Source organism: Dermacentor andersoni, chromosome 11, assembly GCF_023375885.2.
Source record: "Dermacentor andersoni chromosome 11, qqDerAnde1_hic_scaffold, whole genome shotgun sequence".
NCBI lineage: Eukaryota > Metazoa > Arthropoda > Arachnida > Ixodida > Ixodidae > Dermacentor > Dermacentor andersoni.
In genome coordinates, this window is record NC_092824.1 from 73931513 (window position 1) to 73938148 (window position 6636).

The 6636-nt window shown below is 43.6% G+C and overlaps 1 non-coding gene across 1 annotated transcript; it reads left to right on the forward strand.

The window, feature by feature from the left end:
• Window positions 1-2002: 2002 nt before the first annotated feature.
• Window positions 2003-2075, forward strand: TRNAS-CGA (transfer RNA serine (anticodon CGA)). Its single transcript has one exon. It is a non-coding gene; the product is annotated as a tRNA-Ser (tRNA).
• Window positions 2076-6636: the final 4561 nt, after the last annotated feature.

Below are 6636 nucleotides of genomic sequence, written 5' to 3' on the forward strand. Positions count from 1 at the left end.
CAACGATGCTATGGAGCTTCGAACAAGAGGCTGTTTCCACTCGATGTTTCGTAACGCGTAGTGACAAAGTGACAATTTAACGGGCTTAGTGAATTATGCATCATTGGTGTTCTATAGCACAGTGCGAAAAGAGAGGCACTACAATTAATATTAGTCTAAGATGTTTCAAGAACTCACAGTAGGAAGCTGAACGCGCCAGTTCTGCAATAAATGCGCGCTGCACTTGTTAGAAATATAGAAAACTATTTACGTCAGAATCACAATACCTGATCAGACCGATAATACAACATCTACCTAGTATATGCATGATCTATACCGAACATCAAGTCGACAGTGACCGCGAAAATGCATCTGTAGTCTTTCTGCAATTGCCATACCAAGAAAATAAAACGCAAACAACATATTACGACCATCTAAAAATGTTTTTTAATATGCCATGTTTGTCGGATATTTGTTGCTTATTTGTTTATAAATACTGAAGTCTCGTTGCAGTCCGAGCAGGGGTCATCATACAAAAAATATGTACACGTGTGAGGTCCCAGAAAACGAAGGCACAAAAATAATCAAAACTTATAGCCAACATTTAAGTTAGCACGACATAAAATTTTCATAAATGTAACAAATTTTTGCGCTATCAACGACGTTTTTCGGTAATGCATTCCATTGTTATGGTCCTAGGAAAAAAAAGAATATTTGTATCTATCGTTCGACGCACGTAAATCCATTATCATCCTTGGTTATGGCAAGTGTTTGTGCGAGAAACTGCCCACAAATATCGAGATTTATTGATTTTAAGTTTATCATTAGATATTAGGTACATGAACTTAGTCTATGTTTTGCTCGTCTTGAGTGAATGGATGGACTCAAGATTAAGAGAAAACATCTCCGACACGCTATCAGTTCGCCTGCGGCGATTGCATATGAACCATATATCCTACATAACCATTTATATCATCACCATATGGTTCAGCCTTCAAATGTACAATTACACGGTGCACACTATTGTACTGATAACGACGCAATCAATTTCGACTGCAAAATATAGTAGTAATCGCAATTTTCATTGTGGTTCTTCACGTTTTTACTTATGCGGACGTGCCGTAAGACGGCAGAGGCTAGGACACCATGCATAAATTCTGGGGGGGCGTCCTAGTCTTATGTTAACAGAAATATGCACGTTAATGGGAGACAGGGGGGGTCTTGAAAGTGAAATTAAGGGAAGAAACGCGGACGTTAGAAACAGTTGGTTCAATACACCTATTGGCATATGCGTGATTGAAGGCTTCCACAAGCAGTTTATGAAAAGATATGCAGCTACATGCAATGCTTAGGATTTTATTGTCGTTCGATGCACATTGTACTGTCATGCAATGATTATGTTTATGCGTTACGCCAATCTCAAATTACGCCGAAAGAGAACCATCTTCATGCTGGTTGCCTACTATGAGACATTGAAACTGCGTTGCCGCGAAACCGTAGGTGATATTTGTCTGTCGAGGGAAGAATGGTACAGAGAAGTGCATTCAGAGAGAAGTACTAAATATACATAAGTACGTTATCTATTCCAGTTGTGTCACAGTGCTAAATGCCCATTCCTGGTCAGTGGCCAATAATGGCAACATACCCAATAACACATTCTCATCGGGCTAAGAATTGGGTCAGTAATTGTCAGTAATTTCAAAATTCATGGAACAAATTAAAGATCATACATTACTTCTAATCCATGCCATACACACGGAGCTGCCGGTGGTACATGCCCATAGAGATTACCATGAATGGCTTAACCAAAACTTCACAAACATAAGGAAACAAATGAAGCAGTGCGCTATACGTTTGACAGGTATATATGATTTAGAGTTACGTATGTAGAAACATTATATATATATATATATATATATATATATATATATATATATATATATATATATATATATATATATAAACTACTCCCACGGTTCTACTATAACACATAAATACCCAAGAAAGCGGATGGGAAAACGACGCCGCGGTAGCTCAATTGGTAGAGCATCGCACGCGAAATGCGAAGGTTGTGGGTTCGGTTCCCACCTGCGGCAAGCTGTTTTTTCATGCACTTTTTTTCCATTAATTATTCGTTTCTTTATTTCATTTACTAAGCACAAGTAATTTCCCCTATGTTGTCCTTGGTGTCAGTACTTGTTGGCTGCTCATAATATGACTATATATATATATATATATATATATATATATATATATATGTATGTATGTATATATGACACCAAGGACAATATAGCAGAGATTACTTGCACTTACTAATTGAATTAAAGAAGTGATACAAAATGGAAATGAAATCGGTTGAAAAACAACTTGCCGGAGGTTGGGAACAATCTCACGTCTTCACATTACACGTGCGATGCTCCAACCAACTGAGCAACCGCGGCGCCGTTTTCCCACCCACTTTCTAGGGTATTTGTATTTACTACTAGAACTAACCTTCGTACGCACTGGCTAACACTGGCTAACGTCGGCGTATGCGTACACATGCGCATCCTGTTGCAAAGGAATAGTACTCAGTACAACATTAAACAGCAATGACGATAGGACAGATCCTTGTGGTAGACTTCTCGACTGTTGATAAGTTAACAAAGACAATCCGCGTTGACAGCAGTAAAATTGCCCACCGTTCGAAAATTCATAAACCCACGCGACAAAATAGTTTGGCCAATGTGCATTCTGAAGTGCGTTTGCGCTAACGTGTAAAACACGGGGAAGGCGGGAGATGGAAATTCAAGGCGATGAGCAAAACGAGAACAAGGTGAAAGTAGGAGCCAACGTTACGACAAGTGGACTTGTTTTCTTCTAGGCCTTTGCGCTTACATCTTAAATAGGCTTACATGATTTACTCTGTCATACACCATAGTGATATCCAAAGTGGTATCCAAAGTGACTAGGGCTGCACATTTTTTCTGACATCAAGCTAGTTAAATACGACTTTCTAGGACGACATGGGACCGGCAAATCGAATACCCGCGTCTGGCGCCAATTCGCCATGGGTTAGAAATCGTGTTTTCTATCAGCCAATAATCTATGCGCTTGTGTAAGATTATTTCGTTGAGTTTTACTAGGTTGGATGTAAGAGATATTGGCCTAAAGTTGTCTAATACATTACCGGCAGCTTGATTTTTTTAATAATGGTATTACGTTTACAAGCCCCCATTCCGGAGGAATCCACGAATGTTAAATAGAATAGTTTACCACGGTAAGTAGCGCCTGCTGCGATATCTTAAATAAAGTTTTTTTATTGCTGTTGTAATGCCATCGGGGCCTGGCGCTGATTTAGGCAGCTGGCTTAGTACATCTTTTAGCTCTGAAACTGTAACTCTGTAACTGTAACCATGGGTAGGCGGCGTAGCGTGATAGGACAAAATTGCCTTAAGGAAACATTCTAGACCTTTAATAATATCTTCCAGTAATGCGGCCAAATCGCAGGGTTTTGGAACTGCAGAATTGACGCTTATTTGTGCCAGAAGGGCCTTTTTATCTCTCAGGAATCTAAAGAGTGGTCTTGTGCTGCAGGCCTTTGAAAGAAACTAGAAGTGCTTATGTCAAACTTGTCTTTCGTGTTCTTTTCGTGGTCTTTCGGGTCTTGTGGTCTTCGTGGTCTTTCGCGTTTTGTGGTCTTCGTGGTCTTTCGTGTCCAAGTGTTCTTTTAAATCTTGCTGCCGCTTAGTCTCTCCAATTGTAGGATAGTAGTTTTGAAGCAGTTTTTGCAAAGCTTCTTTCCTTATCCTGTAATCGGGCGAGCACTCTGCGTTCTAGCAAAGCTGAGAAGAGCCATTTTTAGTGGTGCGCACAGTGAATTGAGCCTTTTTTACAGAATCTTCTAAAACAGAATATAGCTCTATGGCCTTTTCTTCTTTATTATCCTATTGCTGATTAGACAAAGCCATGTGTAAGACCTTTTTGGGTGCGCTGAATTTAACAAAAGTATTTGAATGCATAGCAATTTGAGGCAATGGGAATACAAGCTCCAAAGTAGAGGAAGATGGTCACTGCTTGTGCCCGAGTTTATAGCAGACCATGCAGAGATAGGCGCATTAGAAGTATCGAAAGTGCGATCTATCGCGAAAATGACTGACTACAAATATATGTGGTCATTCTTGCATTAATGCATGAAAAATAATTGTTACCAGCGCAATCCCACTACCGTTTACCACTCGAATCGGTCTTGAGGACCCCACGAAGTATGATGGGTGTTAGAGTCTCCGCAAGACTATTTTTTTCCAGGGGACATAATTACTGTATCTCGAATAGTAGTATTCAGAATGCCTCTGGGGAAATAAACATTAACTAATGTCAGTGGGATGCGGTCATTGTAGCAATGACGGTGAAGAATGTAGTACAACTGGGAATGACGAAACTAGCATTTTATTGGGCAAACCTGTGCCATCAAGAACAGGCTACACTCAAAGAACGGCGATAGCGGTGAACGCAGTCGGCCATCGTCAAAAATCTGATCTGCCGGTCAAGCGCGTCGGCTTTTATACATGAGTCATTGAAAGTACCAGAATTATCGCTGGTACCAGCGTGTCTTCCAGAAAATTCTACACAGTTGGCGTCACACCTGCAATGAGATTACACAAGCTGTGGTGGTAACGCAAAATAGGTAGAAACATCGATAACTTCCGGGAAACTTGCTATACATGCGGGCGCGTGCCCCCGCTGAACACATGTTAGACAGTTAAAAGCGGTAACCCCCAAAAAAGTACAAGACAAGTACTCGTGTCAATGACCCCCTCTCAAAAAGCTTCATCCATATGCTTATTAAACAAACGTAACAAAACAACAAAGACACAAGGTCCAAAGTAACGCAGTCCAAAAAAAAAAAAAAACGGAAGTCCAATGTTCAGCTTTTCAATGTCTCTAATTTCCTGAGCGCTGGTAGGACGGCTTCAGTCGCACAACACAGACTATCTCAGGTCGCGAACGGCGACACTGTGGTAGCGAAATCCCGTCTGGCACGATCTCATAGTCGAGAGCGCCAATGCGTCGGTTGACCTTGTAGGGTCCGAAATAGTGGCGTAAAAGCTTCTCACTAAGACCTCGTCGGCGTATTGGGATCCAACCCCAAACACGGTCGCCGGGTTGGTACTCCACGTGTCTTCGAAGAACGTAGTTCCGGCTATTGGTCCCTCGCTGGTTCTTGATCCGCAGGCGGGCGTGCTGTCGGGCTTCTTCGGCCTGCTGGAGATAGGCGGAGACGTCAACATTTTCTTCGTCGACGATGTGCGGCAGCATGACACCGAGAGTCGTCGTCGGGGTCCTTCCGCAAACAAGCTATTACGGTGTGATCTGTGTTGTTTCTTCCACTGCCGTGTTGTAATCAAAGCTGACATGCGGAAGAACGGCATCACACGTCTTGTGTTCGATGTCGACGTACATCTCTAACATGTCGGTGAGCGTCTTGTTCAGTCGTTCCGTTAGGCCATTCGTCTGCGGGTGGTAGGCAGTGGTCCTCCAGTGAATTGTCTGACTATACTGCAGGATGGCTTGAGTAAGCTCAGCAGTAAAAGCCGTTCCTCAATCAGTAATGAAGACATCTGGTGCGCCATGTCGCAGCAGCATGCTCCCAACGAAGAATTTCGCCACTTTGGCCGCACTACCTTTAGTCAGGTATATTGTTTCGGCGTAGTTGGTCAGGTAGTCTCTGGCCACGAGGTTGCACTTTTTCCCAGTTGTTGCCTTCCGAAAGGGCCCACAAATCCATTCCGATGCGCTGGAACCCTATGCAAGGAGGCTCGATCGCCTGTAGTAATCCCGCTGGCCTTGTCGATGGTGTCTTGCGTTGCTGACAGTCTCGGCATGTCTTGACGGAACGGGAGACTTTGGCGGTCAGGTGCGGCCAGTAATATCTTTCCTGGCGTCTGGGAGAATAAGAGGTGCCCAGCGGTCAGATGGTCATGTAGGTCGTGCAGTATCCCTCGACGGAGTGCTGAGGGAACAACAAACACGTAGTTGGCGCGGACGGGTGAGGAGTTCTTTGCGAGTACGTTCTTTTTAAGCGAGAGCCAAGACAATCCTCGTTTATATGCCTTAAGGAGAACGTCGGTATTCCCTTCCAAATTCTCGACGAGGCTCTTTAGCTCAGGGTCTGCTCGTTGCTGTTCAGCGAAGTTTCCGCGCTTATTATTCCAAGGAAAGGCGTCGTCATCCTGGTCATCTTGCGGCGGCTGGTTAATGGGGGAGCGTGATAGGGAATCGACATCAGAGTGTTTTCGTCCGGACTTGTAGCTTTACAGTGATATCATGTTCTTGCAGTCTGAGGCTCCACTGCGCCAGTCGTCCTGAAGGGTCCTTTAAGTTCGCTAGCCAGCACAACGCATGATGGTCGCTGACAACATTGAACGGCCTGCCATATAGGTAAGAGCGGAATTTCTCTCTAGCCCAACTAATGGCGAGGGATTTCTTTTCGGTCGTAGAATAATTGCCTTCCGCTTTAGACAGTGACCAGCTAGCGTAAGCTATCACCCGTTCAAGTACGTCCTACCTATTGGACTAGGACGGCACCTAGGCCTAGGCTGCTGGCGTCAATGTGGATTTCTGTATCGGCGTCCTCGTCGAAGTACGCAAGTATCAGCGGCGACTGCATGCGTCGTT